This window comes from Phragmites australis, chromosome 1, assembly GCF_958298935.1.
Source record: "Phragmites australis chromosome 1, lpPhrAust1.1, whole genome shotgun sequence".
Classification (NCBI taxonomy): domain Eukaryota; kingdom Viridiplantae; phylum Streptophyta; class Magnoliopsida; order Poales; family Poaceae; genus Phragmites; species Phragmites australis.
Window position 1 is genome coordinate 37,989,380 of NC_084921.1, and position 15,880 is coordinate 38,005,259.

The 15,880-nt window shown below is 40.1% G+C and overlaps 2 pseudogenes; both read right to left on the reverse strand.

Annotated features, from left to right (window-relative positions):
- Window positions 1–3,180: 3,180 nt before the first annotated feature.
- LOC133884580 (uncharacterized) lies at window positions 3,181–4,523 on the reverse strand (annotated as a pseudogene).
- A 6,013-nt stretch (window positions 4,524–10,536) lies between these two features.
- On the reverse strand, window positions 10,537–10,668 carry LOC133891444 (small nucleolar RNA Z247; annotated as a pseudogene).
- Between the last annotated feature and the right edge of the window lie 5,212 nt (window positions 10,669–15,880).

Genomic DNA, 15,880 nt, shown 5'->3' on the forward strand with positions numbered 1-15,880 from the left:
TCCGTGTTCACGGCGCCGGCAGCAGCAGGAGATACGCCTTTTCCTGCTCAGTCTTCGCCTCCCTCCCTCAACCGGACTGAGATCCTCTACAGTAATATTAATTAACTAATGCAGGGTACTGTAGCTGTTGACTAATTACACTGTTTATACAGTGATTCTCTGCATTAATCACAATTAAGGCAGAGGATCCGGATCCCCCTCAACCGTGTCCAGTGTCCTGCTCGGCTACAGTGAGCTCTGCTGAATGATATTTCTTGATGCAGATTTGGTTTCTGTTCAGACACGGCTTTGCTTTCTTTGGTGATTTAAACAACCAACAACTTGGGTTCCTGAGAAACTGCATCGAAATGCGCTCCCGTACTCGTACTGTATTCCTTATACTAGTAAATTCTGAGTTCCTGTCTTTTATGAACCATTTGGATCACAATCTTTTTGTTAAACTGTGTAGGAGTTTCAAATTGTTGTTGTTGTTTTTGTGTAGGAGTTTCAAATTGAAAGTTCCGTTCCACTGAAATTCCTTCTCTCGTATTTAAATATGGTATCGGTAGAAGATAAGAATGACAATTTATCCGATTACTCGGTTACCCGCGGATAAATACTGAATAAGATAGGATATTGACAACATTTAATACCTATGGGTCCAAATAATTATTGAAGCTGAAGAATTTAAGATAGCTTTAGAAGAAAATACAGAACTGAGACAAATAAGGTCCACAACACACAGAGGGAGAAGGTATCTAAGCAGTTTTGAGTTACTAGTGTATTTGCCTGTGTTTGTAAGCTAATCTATATTGATTACTAAAGGCTTTTGTGGTATGCTGCAGATTTTCATAGCCGGCCAGGAGAAATTTCATGTTAACGCAGACAAGCAGTACTGGAAATCGATTTTGGAGCTCATCCCACATGAAATAGCCACTATTGAGAAGCGGGGAAAGAAAGATAAGGATAAGAAGGAGTTTTTTTATTTTTATATTTTTTTACCATAAAAAATTATTTAAATATATACAGATTAAAAAATTTACAAAAATAAACGCTTACCACTCTATCATGAGACAGTTAAACCTTTTATCATCCCAGATGGTAAACAGTCCACCAGAACTACAGACTCTTACCGCGGTGAACAGCCTCTGAGTGGCGGTAAGCCAGTGCATGAGTGGCGGCATGAACAGTAACACACGGTGAACAGTACTCCGAAGTTCAATTTTCCTACTACCTTATCTGTTCAAAATATTTATGTTTTGTTGCTCCAAAAATCCTAAAATTTTTGTATGTGTTTCATAATCAATGTACAACCCATTTTAATTGAATTCACCCAAAAATCTTGTGTAGAACTTAAACTAAAATTCTCCAAATAATGCTACTTTTATAACTTCTAGCAATTGTTAGTGCCTCAAATAAATTTCTAAAAATCTGGTAAAATTCACTAATATTCTTTTTATATGATTTGATAATTTCTAAAATTATTTTTAGCACTAGGTTTATATATTTTTGAATTCAAATTAAGTTAAAAGAAGAATATCACATGAAATTATAAAAATACATATAAATGTTGCATTACAAAGGAACTCACTTTTTTACCACATAATATATTTCTGAAAATAATTTTAGAAATTATCACATCACATAAAAAGAATATTAGTGAATTTTACCAGATTTTTAGAAATTTATTTGAGGCCCTAACAATTGCTAAAAGTTATAAAAGTAGCCTTTTTTGGAGAATTTTAGTTTAAATTATACACATTATTTTTGTGTGAATTCAATTAAAATGGGTTGCACATGTATTATAGAACACGTACAAAAAGTTTTAGAATTTTTTAAGCAACAGAACATCACTATTTTGAATACAGAAGATAGTAGAGGAAATTCAACTTCAAATTACTGTTCACCACAGGTTACTATTCAGGGCTTACCTCCGCCCACTTCTGCCTACCCGCCCCATGAGATGGCAGTAAGAGTCTTTGAGCTACTTACCGTCTCATGAAAGGACGGTAGGCGTCTATTTTTTAAATTTTTTCATCCGGGATATATTTAATTAAATTTAAGTTAGAAAATATAAAATAAAAAAACTCGGACAAGAAGAGCCATCCATCACAGTTATTCAAGGCCCTAAGCCTGGCAAGCCCACTGACCTCTCTTGGATGTGGCAGATCTTAGGGTCACTTTGGTTCCCTAAATGAGCCTCGGTTTACATAAGCGGATACGTATAATTAAAAAAAAGTATTTAGTTGCATGTATCTACTATTCTTGTATATATCTACTCATGTAAAATTACGAATGTATGGTCTCAGTCTGGCTGAGTGAAGCTCAATTTAAACTTACTCATCGTCCTGGATGAGCAGATGCAGTTTCTATGTTCGTTTATACAGTTGGGTTCACTTGTTAGTATCATAAAACCGAGATATTAACTTCTAGACTGAATGATGGATGACATACTACCGCAGTTGTGCGATATCTGCAGAAGCTGTTGAATTACCTCAAACTGTGCAACAAGTAGCAATCTTGCATTGCATTGCTATGGCACGAATCACTAATCTGTATTTACAAGATCTAGTTGCCGCACTTGAAGAAGAAAACACCACTACACACAAGCGCTCTATGTACCGTCAGGTCCTTCACTCTACATAGTTGGCAGTTCACAACGCAAGTATTACATCTGCTGATCTGCCTGGTGTTGCTTCACCTGGGGCTCATCTCAGACAACATTGGTGGAACAACCGTGCTGAACGTGTTGGAATCCTTCGATCCTGAGTGCATGGACCTTGAGTTGCTGGAGGTGGTCGCCTTGGACACCGTCGTCTTGTAGTCGTGGATGTATCCCGGCGCCGTCAACTCGCTCTCGTTGATCTGGATGGGCATGGACGTTTTGTCTTTTTTGTTTCGTCAATCTTGCTTCTGTTTCTATTTTTGATAATGAGAATCTCGGGTAAATTCATCATTCTTATAATTCCACATTCAACTTTGAGAATGCATTCAAACAATATATACTTAAAAATATTTTCAGTTATACAAAGGACATTCAACTTTCTTTCGTAAACAGGGCAAAGTATCGTCGAAATAAGTCAGAAGTTACAATTATGTCATACAGGTTGGTCTTCCACTCATATAGAAACATCACAAACTCAGGCCAGGAGGCATGACATACGCAGCCAGACCACATAAAGCTTGTACACAGCAACAGCATCACTTCATGTACCTCTGCAAAAACTTGCGGTGGAAATCACTTCTGATGGTGTCATTGATGAACCGTTTGGGTGTCTTGGTCTCTCTACGTACCTGGTTCTTGAATACAACATCATCATCCCACCTGCAGAACACGTAAAAAAAAGATTAGAGTCACCATTAGCCATTTGGTTCTATTAGACAGTAAGATGTAAGCAAACATCAGCATCTCACCTTCTATTAATACTGAAGGAGCCAGGATTGTTAATATTGATCAATGGGTTTCCTCTCATCAGTTCAGTCTCCTTCATCTTGGCCTCCTCTTCTACTTGTTGACGGTCCTGCAACGAAACAACTTCCATTATGTTTCCAAAACCTTAATAAACATCACCTTCAAATCATGATAGAGATACAAAAATAACAAACCTTTCTAAGCTTGTCCTCGGCTCTTTCTTTCTTAATCCTCTCAAGCTCAGCCATTAGAGCCTCGGTGCCGTCATCGTCGTCATCATCTTCATCGCTGAATAGAATTTGTGATTGAATGTGTAAGAGCAATAATACATTGTGAAGGTAAACTATGTTACAAGAACATGAACCACCATGAACAATTAGTCCTAAAAGAAAGTTGCTGAGATGCCATTTGGTATGTAGACAGCCTAACCGCAACCAACTAGACATGCCAAACAATGTACAAGAATGAGTATAGACCACTAGTGAATAGCCTTCTGGCTGATACTAAATTTTGTTGTAGATGACACAGAAAAATTAATTAAATTCTATCCTACAAAGCAGGTAACATAGTTGTAGGTTCAGTTCATCATACTGATGTAGAAAAAAAATAAGAATGTCAGCGGCATTTCGCAAGAGCAAGGTTTATAAATCACCGAGAAGGAGACAGATCCGACCTTTCATCATCACTTCTAGGCTCCACGTCAGAGTGATCTGCATCAATTTCTCGTGGAACTATCTTATCCTCAACCTCTTTCTTTGAACCTACAGTTTATAACAAGAAAGAATAAATCATCACTAAGCCACAACATAAACAGATATCCATGCAGCATTAGCACCACTAACCTTCTAAGAGCAGCTGACTTGAACTTTTCCGCCGGTAAGTCTCTCTCTTCTGCAAGCAAGAACATGCATTGTTAGAGATTGTACATACCGATTGCATGACCATCTAAAGGGGGGAAAAAAAGAGGGAAGAGCAATGCTTGTGTTCACATTCCTCAATCTCCTCCCTAAGGTTCCTCTTCTGTAGCTCATCTTGGAAAGAGAGAGGGGGGGGGGGACAAAACACTGCCAACTCAAGGGTTCAGCCGGCAGTGATTCCACCAATATCACTGTCGACTGAAACTACCAGCCATCAGTGATTCCTCATTGTCAATTAAAATCTCAAGCCGGCAGTGATAACCTCCAGCCGGCAGTGGGTCATCAATGGTGATAGTCCCTAACTATCATAACCGGCCTCGAAACCAACAGTAAAGTGGGTTTTACAGCCGACAATAAAAGGGGTTTCTATAGTAGTGACCGTACATACTAAAAGGAACTTGTAAAGCTTCGTAACACGTCATGCCCAATGCTACTAGTGGCGAAAAACAAAATGCACCATGAAGGTAAAAATAAATAAATAAAAGAAATGCAGCACGAAGGAAAGTTTCGAAGACATTGTCTCATCTTTGTAACCTTGGAGCTTTTCCACTAGAGCAGTAGTATTAATATGTTAAGGATAACATGTTTTTTCAATTTATAGATTCTCATTTTTAAATCTTTGTCAAATATTCACTTTCATATTAAAGCTTTGACCACTAATATTTTTTAAAATATTTTTCAACCAAACTGATAACAATAATGTCTGTTTTTTCATCAATGGTACTTTAAGAATGCTATATGTAAATGTCAAACAAAGTTTAAACAGGAAAATAAAAAATAGAAGATTATTTAAAAAACGGAGGGAGTACATTGCTTAAAGATAGATTTGAAGAGCTAAAGATTAAGGATCAAGCACTAAAGTAAAATTTTATGTTTTGGTAACTTTATTTGCCTTTTATCAGTTTCTAATAGTAAGCCCATCATAGATCGACTCCTAAGTACTCAGCTATTGTGACACTATGTGCATGATATTATAGACTAGTCTTATTTTATAATGTTAGACATAATACTAGTATTTTTCAAGATATAAACATATTGATTTACATATCTTTAATCCTAGAGGAACTCTCAATTGTTGGATATGTAGCCCAAATCCATAACAAGTTCTCAGTTGTTGGATATGCGCACACTGTTTTTTGTTTGTTTTAAAAAAATGAACATTGAGAAGTATGTTAATTTTGTATAAATTTCAATCAAAATTTAAAACTTGTGATTCAAAACTCTGTCCAATCTCAAAATAAACCCAAATTTAACATTGGGCTCATTTCTCTTACTTTGAAGCCCATCTGTAAGCCCAAACAAAATCTCTCGACCCAGTAAACTGTGCTAATTAATTGGTGATTCCCGTGCTAGCCGCATAGTACCCTCACACGATACAACGCATCGGGCCATATTTCCAATAAACCCGTCACGGCCTAATATACTTAGATATTTTTTTCTCGGCCAAAAAAGTGTTTGCTTTCATGAATGTAGACTTACTGTATCAATATGGCATAGAGATGAGTACACATTCTACAAAGGCTACATATGGATCATTCAAGGTCTCGCTTTCGAAATGTTAATTCAGATCATATATGTCTGTTTACCCATACAAAATAAGCATCCATTAAAAAAAAGTACAGAACATAGTACGACCAATATCTTTTGTCTGGACATTATTAGTACATTCAACACTTGCGACAAAGTAAAGAAAAGGTTACTACATATGGAGTACAAAAGGTAGTACAGAGTATCCAGTGATCAAGCTTTTGAATTCTCTGAATTCATCCTCAAGCAGCAGTTTTCCTCCATGCAAAGCTGCATCAATTTTTGATCCTGCAGCGGCCGTGACCATCAGCACAAGGAGCCATTGACAATGAAACCAAAATATTTGCTGGCTTGATGTACTCTCCCCTCCTTCCTAGGCTTCTTTAGTCTGCTAAGGAAGATAAACAAAAAATACTTCTGTCAAAATGCAATTTATTTATTCAGTATCTCAAATAAAATTGGTAAACTCAAATTTTTGCAAGGCATGATGCATGGGAAATTACTGATCCTCCTATGACCGTCCTCAATAAAAACTATGTAAATTAGAAGTTCTTATGCTAACTGCTAATGAAATTATTCAAATCTGGATCAAGTTGCAGTACTTCGCTGCACACGGGATAAAGAATGAACACCAACGACTGCAATATCTCTCAGTTTCACACTACATTGTCTCTCTACAGTACATATTGCAGTTACGGAGCACTCCGTCCACTTGCAGACTCTAAATACAAATTAGAAAGAGGTTTAATCCGGAACGTCCACGCCAAACAAGTCTTGCTTGGACCACCAGTTGATTCGATTACACTTGCAGCACCGTAATAAGGCCGAAATGCGAAGGCACTAACCATCCAAGCGCAAAGTTCAACATGAGCAGACACAACGTTCTGACCTTTTTTACGGGGTGTGAAGTGAGTATACTCGGCCGCGACAGCGATAATTGCTGAAGACGATGGTGTTGGTGCTTGTGAAAGTGGATGGAAGCATATATTACCCTCGGGTGGGGGCTGCGTCTATATATATTGATCTGTTAGACATATACAGAGTTACGTGATTTACATACTTAGGAGCCAAGCAACTTAAGACCCAAGGCAAAGCAAAAAGATTTGGCTACACTGATCCAATTCTATCTATTTCTATCTATAGACATACACGAGATTAGTTTCTATCTTAACATCCCCTCAATCACAACTTACACATGTTGAGATTGTTTTTGAAATCCTTCAGCTTTGTGTTGACAATGTCTTGGTGAAACCATCCGTCACTTAATCTCCAGAAGATATGAAACGGATCTCTAGAATTTTTTGTGCTACCTTTTCTCTTACAAAGTGACAGTCAACTTCAATGTGTATTGGATTAGTTGAAAGATAAGTAGCACCAATATTATTACACCAAAGAATCGTGACTTTTGGCTGAGATACACCAAGTTCACTAAGCAATGTCTGTATCTATATTACTTCAGCTGTTGCATTAGCCAATGCCTTGTATTCTGCCTCAGTACTTGATCTTAAGACTGGTGCTTGTTTACGTACACTCCATGATATAAGATTAGAGCCAAAAACACAGTAAAACCTCCTATAGGTCTTCTGTCATCTGAGCATCCTACCCGATCAGCATCTGAAAAGTCATTTACCACAGTTGATGATGACTTCATTATTCTTAATCCATACTCCAAGGTACCACAAATATACCTCAAGACTCTTTTTACTGCAGTACAATGGAGTGTAGTAGGTGTATACAAATATTGACAAACCTTGTTCACAGAGTACGCAATACCAGGACGTATCAATGTCAAATATTGTAGACCTCCTATAATGCTCCTATACTGTGTAGTAGCCTCACTGTCTAAAGGATCACCAATTGTGGCTGAAAGTTTTTCTAAAACCGACAAAGGAGTACCCATAGCCTTACAATGCTTCAAGCCAGCTCGAGTGAGCAATTCCGTAGCTTACTTTGTTTGTGATAGTACTAGACCATCTTCTCGATGAACAACTTCAATGCCTAAAAAATAATGCAAGTTGCCCGAATCCTTAAGAGCAAACTCACATCAAAGATCTAGAAGAAGTGCTGAAATTGCTTAATCACACAAGCTTACCACAATAATATCATCAACATAGATCAAGAAATATATAATAATATCTTTCTTCTTAAAGAAGAACAAGGAAGTATCAGCCTGAGAGGGGTATGAAACCAAGCTGTTGTAACTTACTGCTGAGACGAGACAACACCTTATCAAGCTTGCATACATGATGTGGAAATTGCTTATCTTCATAATATGGTGATTGTCTCATATACACATCCTCCTCCAGAACACCATGAAGGAACACGTTCTGCACATCTAGTTGATGCATACTCTAGTTATTTGTGACTATAAGAGATAGTACAAGTCTGATAGTAGCAGGTTTGACAACAGGACTAAAAGTATCCTCATAATCAAGCTCATATTGTTGCTGAAAACCTTTGACAACTAACCTGATCTTGTACATGTCTATCGTGTCATCTGACTTTTTCTTTATTTTATATACCCGCTTGCAATCAATGATGTTGTTCCTAGCATTGTTTGGCACAAGGTGCCATGTTTTATTCATCATCAATGCTACAAACTCTTCATCCATGACTGCTTTCCACCGTTCATCATCCAGTGCCTCCTCTAGATTCCCAGGTTCCCTGGTTAAGCTCAAACTGGGTTTGCAAATATTATTTTGCAACCTGGTTCGAGGTCTGGAAGGTTCAGCAGCAACAATAGGCAATCGATGTTCTGGAACAGCAACAGCAGGAACATGTGGCACAACCAATGTAGTGGTCGTAGAAGTTCCAGCTTCAGCAGCGCGCGCATTGCTTGCTCCACTTGCTCTTGAGGCCGATGCGTCGTCCCCACGCACAGTATGCGCATCTTCAACCCGACCAGGGGAGACCGCATGAGGTCCGCCTGGGATCCAATGCTGTGCGTGGGGTGCAAATCACCCCCAAAATCTGTGCTGCCATGCACATTAACGGAAGGCACCCCATGCATTAGTTCTTCGATAGAATTTTCCTGGTTTTGTACATCATGTGACTCAATCAAAATATTAGTCGGATCATTAGTATGCAGGAATTATTATCCGTACCTCAGAAGGAAAAGACAAAGGATTTAACAAGGATGATGGTAGAAGAAAGATTTTAGAAGGTAACTATGCTCCAGCATTAGGATGTAGATGAGTAAACGGAAACACAGACTCATCAAATATAACATCCCTAGAAATATAGACACGCCCGGTTGAAATATCTAGACACTTGTATCCCTTGTGCATGATACTATAACCAAGAAAGGCACATTATTTTGACCGAAACTAAAATTTTCGGTCATTATATGGACGAAGGTTGGGCCAGCATGCGCACCCAAAAATATGAAGAAAATTGTAGTTGGGTTTTTCATGAAACAATGGTTCCGAATGAGTGAAAAAGTTTATCACTCAGCTAGAAATTCAATTAATGAGATATGCGGCCGTTAGAAAAGCCTCATCCCAAACTTTAAGGGCATAGATGCATGTGCAAGCAGTGCTAAGCCAACCTCAATAATGTCTGTGTTTGCGAAGCCATTCTGTTGATGAGAATGGGGACAAGAAACATGATGAGTAATTCCAATTTTCTGAAAGAAGGAATTAAGCTTTTGATACTCACCACCCTAATCTATTTGCATGGTGAGAATTTTTCTATTAAAAAGGTGCTCAACATACTGCTGGAAATTGAGGAAAACTTGAAACATGTTAGATTTGTTTTTTAGAGATAAACCCATGTGAATTTACTAAAATTATCAATAAAGCTTACATAATATTGATACCTCCCAACAGATTTTGGTGCAGGTCCCGAAACATAAAAAAAAACTAATTCCAGAGGAGCACTAGACACACTAGTAGACTTGGGGTAGGGCAACTAATGACTCTTTTGCCTTCTGATAAGCATCACAAACTGACTCATTATTGGACTCAAAAGGTAGATTATGATCTTTAGGACCTTGTGGACAACGGGAGATGAAGGATAACCTAGATGACTATGCCACCGAGACGACGAAGGCTTGATGGCACTGAGGACGTGAGATGAAGTGTTCTTCAAGGGAATAGGATAGAGGCTGCCTTGACATCTACCGCAAAGAAGAGTTTTCTTCGTTGCTTGGTCCTTTACACACAAAAAATCAGGATGAAACTCAAAGAATGCATTATTGTTAAAGGCAAAACGATGAACGGAAACCAAATTTTTCATGGCTTTGGGAACATGAAGAACATGTTTAAGATAAAGATCTCGAGTAGGGGTACGAAAAATAGCTTTTCCAACATGACTAATGTCCATACCTGCGCCATTGGCGGTATGCACTTGATCTGGCCCCATGTATTTCTCACAAAACGTGTGCTTCTCAAGCTCGCTGGTGATGTGATCTGTTGCCCCGGTATCCGTGTACCAGCTTGCGTCCACCGCATAGGATGTGATAGCAAATTGGGCCGCATTCTGGAATGTGATGTCATCACCGAAAAATTTCCGATCAAAGCGCTTTCAGCACCTATGGACCGTGTGTCCAGCCTTGCCACATAGCTGGCACAACACCTTGGCATCTGCATGTCCGCACCCACCTTGGCCGCCTGCGTCTCCACGGCCACGACCACCTCATGATGCCACATTGATCGACAATTGATACTGATGTTCGTTAGCCTGCAAATTCATTCGAGATTCATTTGCAAGGAGCTGCACATATAAATCACTCAAGGAACTATCATCCTTGGCAGTGATCGAGGAGACAAAAGGATCGTAGTCGGCACCCAGTCTAGTCAGGATATATGACACAACATCGTCGTCCTCAAGCTTCTTCCCAGCGGCTGCCATCTCATCTGCAAGACTCCTCATCTTGGTGAAGTAAGCAGCCACCGTCATATTTCCCTTCTGCTCCCTTGAGAGCTGAGTGTGGATTTGAACTATCCGCGACTTTGATTGCGACGAGTACATCTCGCTGATCGCCTTCCACCCCGCCACGGCACTTTCAAGATGCACCACGTGGACTAGCACCTCCTTCGACAAAGTCAAGAGAAGATACCCAAGAACTTGTTGATTCTGGGCAATCCACTGTACGTATGAAGGGTTCTCGACCTCCTTCGTAGTTTTGTCCGCCTTCGTGACGGTGATCTTCTCAAGCGGCATCGCCTTGGAGCCATCAAGATAGCCGGTCAATTGCGCCCCTCAGATGGTCAGCAAGACTTGCGCTCTCCATACCAAAAAATTGTCTCCGGTAAGCTTCTTTGAAATCAGATGGCCGAGGGTGGAAGCGCCCATGGAGGAGTTGCTCGGAGCGAATGTCGTCGCCATGGAACCCTAAATGCGTTTGGTGGAGGAGATGGCTCTGATTACCATGTGAAAGTGAATGGAAGCATATATTACTCCGAGTGAAGGCACATTTGTATATATTGTTCTGATAGATATATACGTAATTACGTGATTTACATCCTTGGAAGACAAGAAACTTAAGACCCAAGGCAAAGTAGAAAGATTCGGCTACACGGATCCAATTCTATCTATTTCTATCTATAGACATATACGAGATTAGTTTCTATCTTAACAGTGCTCACTGCTCCGGCAAAGAGGACAGGCTGAACGCAGAGGAACAGACATGATTAAAGCTTGGAGCTGAGCAGCTCGCTACTATTTGTGGCCAAATCACCGACCCATAGCAGCAGATAGACACGAGTTGACTTTGAGTTTACCAGCCTACCGAAACTGCCCGGGCGTCCCCGCAGCACGCTTGAAAAAAACGGATTCGTGCAGGGTGCGTCCAAGAACCACCAGCTCGTACGTACTCCAGCGGCCAGGCGTCGGCGCGCCTTTTCGCCATATTCTCACGCACGTACGACTGGCTGCGCACGGCTCGCAGGCAGCAGCTGCTGCCCCCACCCGGAGAAACAAACAAACAAACAAACAAAACCGTGACGCTTTGCTGCCTTTTCCTTGTGTTTGGTGTGCATCGGCCACGGCCAGCGGGCAAGACAGGGGACACGCGCGGGCGCTGGGCAAAAGGGACAAGGAGAAAAGCAGCTCATCATGACCCCGCTGCCATGCCATGCCAGCGCTGGCTCATGCACGGCCTCTTGTCCGGGCGCTCCTCTCTCTCTCTCTCTCTCTCTCTCGTCGGCATAGGCCTGCCTGTCTGATCGGAGCAAGTAAAATCCACATGCGGCGAGCTTTACCTTTGCGTGAAACGCAGGTGCTTGGGTCCCAATGTTAAGCTCGTACGCTCGCTCGCTCGCTCGGGTAGTCCTTAAGTTGTTATATTAGTGAGAGATAAATTGAAATATGATTTGATTTATATATAAGGAGTGATCGAAAAGTTTGTGATTTTGATTTGATGATTTAGAATTATTTAAGTATGTCTATATATTATAAATATAATCATGTCTGACCTAAAGCGAAAAGAAAATAAAGTTTATATTTTTATCTCTGAGTCAACGAAATTATATTCATCGGATGGTCCGGTGTGTAGGAAACTGTATGCACTGGATAGTCTGATGATCAGAGGCAGTGCACGTCGAAGTATTCTTTCTTTAGCGGTAAAATTTGAATATTGTACCAGATGACCCGGTGTTCAGGGATGTGAACACCGGACAATTTTTTCGAGAAATCTATTTTAGTGCCAGAGAGAAGATGCACACCGGATAGTCCGATGATGAGATGTGTAAGCACCGGATGCTTCATCGGATCATTTAACAGAGATATTATAAAATAAGATCTAATACAGTTATACTCACCTGATGATTCGGTGATGAATCTTGTACTCACCAGGGGTTTTACAAGAGATTTCTAGAGAAGAAATCGTTATACCCACGGAATAGTCTGGTGTTCAGAGGCTACACATATCGAAACTTCTATGATGGTCATCGCAAGCTCAGAGAACCCGTTGAACATGATCATGACGATAGATTGTTGTTTATAATTTCTCATGATTTTGGTCCTTCGATAGAGATTTTGATGTGTGGCTAATTGGATATGTTTTTGGAGGTTTAGATAAATATGTTTGTTTGTCTAATATTATGCATATAATGGATGCAACTTGGCAGTCGACAGCAAGATGATTAAGGCCAAGTCGGGAGTTTGGTGTTGGATGATCAAGGAGGTGGTGCAGAGTCAAGGGTGATACTAGTTGTGTACAAGCAAGTCAAGCAAAGTATAGAAGGAATGATGAAGACGATGTGGTGATAAAGTCAAGCAAAGAGGATATCGGTGCAAGTGACAAGATGGCCTGAGTAATAAGGAGAGAGAGAGACTTTTCGGTGGTTAATATCGTAAGATGGAATACACGTGTCGATATCGGGATGCTTGCTTAGGGTTAAAGCAAGCATCAATGAGTCATGCTTTAAGAAGCGTGCGAGATTGTTTTGCGGTTTGGCCTCAAAACTATAGAGGGATGAAGTGCACGTTGCATCATAGCGAAGAAAGCATCAAGAAGAAGCTACGTCGTGAAGTTGTCATGACCGTTCGATTGACGGAGCGGAAAATGGACCAAAAAAACCTCAATAGTAGGTAGAAGACCATTGTAAGCGAGGGGTATTGCAAGATCATGTGATGAAAAATTAGTTTGATTGATGAAATTGGCAGAGCAAAGTGATTTAAAATAATGATATTTAGTTGATATTTATGAGTTGCTAAGATATGTTTGGATAGTATAGTTAGTTTGATGCGATATCATTAGTTGGATATGTTTATATTAGCGTGCTGTTTTTGTTTGGAGTTTGCGTGGTGTTGCGTGAACTGATCTTGAGTCAAGTTAGGAAAGACTTGTGCTCGTACTCGATTTTTGTTTGATTTATATGCAGGTATTGCTCGAAGACGAACGTGATCGATAACAGATCGACGAACTAAGTACAAGAAGAAAATGAAGTTCGGAGACTAGATTCAGAGTAATTGAGGCCACTTTTTAAATAAACTTTCTAGTGTTTTTATTTTCGCTGTGGTTTTAAATATATTGGGTGATCAAATATGAAAATAACATCAATTTTAAAAAAAATTTATTAAGACGTCTATTCACCTCCTGTAAACTATAATTTTGGACCTACAATTAGTCTATGGTGCAAAAGACATTGAGATTAATTAGAAGTAGTAGCGAGTTTTACATCCATAGGAAAGGTAGCTACTGTGTCACGCTTTTCTCGTGCAATGGTGATCCTACTAGATGTGTTACGTGTGAGTCGTTAAACTTGCAACACTAGCCATTAGCCACTCAACATAAAGCAAGTACTCTCTCCATGCATCATGCTCATGCGTCTCTACCACTACCGATTCATAAGAGATAAAAATCATTAGTCTACGCGAAAGTTTAATTTCGTTGATGGGTGTGGCGGGGTAGCTAGTGGCGAACAAAACGAACATGCATTATGCAACTCGCGTCATTAGAGCATTTTCAACACACTAGATAAATTTCACTCTCTATATCTCTATTTAGCTATCCACTTCAAAAATATTCTTTTACCATACACTCTAGTAAACTAGTAAAATCTCATTCTATATATCTCGTTTATATATATATTATTCATAACCGTTATTTTTTTAAACTGCTATTTTTTTCTTTTCAATGGCTATAAATTAGCATTAGTTTAGATGAATATTCATGATTTTTTTGTAATTTTTGGAATTGAAATGCTCTAATATTGTGTGGTAATGTATGCAATTTTAATATTGTATGGTAATATATGTAGCTTTAAAATTGCACACCTTCATACTCACATGCATTTCATAAGCATTCATGGATATTTGGATAAATTTTATATATGTTTAAATTAAAAGAAGAATATCATGTGAAATGATAAAAATATGTATAAATAAAGCAACAGAAAGAAACTCACTTTTTCACCATATAACATAGGGCTAAAAATAATTTTAAAAATTAATCTATCACATAAGAAAAATATTAATCAATTTTTCTAGATTTTTGAAAATTTATTTAAGGCACTAACAATTGTTACAAGTTATAAAAATAGTATTTTTTTGGAGAATTTTAGTTTGAATTCTACACATGCTTTATAGAGGAATCAAATTAAAAAAATTGCATATGGATTATAGAACATGTACGAATTTTTTAAGATTTTTGAAGTAATAAAAGATCACATAAAGTTCTGTCTACAGTGGCTGGAGAGGCGGATGGATAGCTAGTGTCACGGAGTAACGAGAGCTATTGCTAGTCCGTTGGAGCGGTGTTTTTTCGCCCGCTCGGTAAATTTGACATGGCGGGCGGGATACCAATCCTGCTGGAGCTGCTCTTAGCCAATGGCTTGGCCACGAGGTTCTTCCAGTGCTGTAACCCAACTGCCCAAGTATCGGCAGCTGGCGGCTCTTGATTTGTGCTTGGCAGGAGAAAAATTCTCGTTCGCAATGAACGCAACGAGCCGAGGCGGCAGGCACGGTGGAGACTGGAGACGGAGTCACGGACGCGAGCGCTCTCGAGCTGTCGAGCACCCGCGGGAGTGAGTAGGCATGATGGCCGGCGAGGCGATGATGCGCGCATGGACTGGGGAGCAGCCTACTGGTAGCTAGCCGGCCTCATTAAGGCGCGGCACGCAGCGGCAGCCACCTACTACTCCTGTCCTGCCTGCGCGCATGTGGCCGGCCGGGCTCTGCCCGCGCGCGCGGTGCACAGGCATTGTTGTGGGAAATGGCAGCGGCAGCGGCAGCGCCAGGGGACGTGCAGTGCAGCCCAGAGCATCCGACTGGCAGCAGAGGGTAGGCATCCAAGGACGTACTGTGTTGACTTTCTCATATGCGTGGGATGCACACAAACGGAAGCGGTTCGGCAGCGCAAGAAGCCAAGAACAGCGAGACCACCCACTGCGTTTCAGGTATCCCATGCAACTTCACTTGAGTTGCTGTGGCTTGTGGCAGGCTACCAGTCTGGCGCTCCTCTATTGGGCAGCTGGACTGACTGCTACAGTGGGCCCACTTGTCATCAACCCACCCTTTTCTTTTGTAACCAGTTTGAGCACCATGGAAATGGATTCTATTGAGAACCGAATGTAATCGATGAATGGATAATAGAATAGAG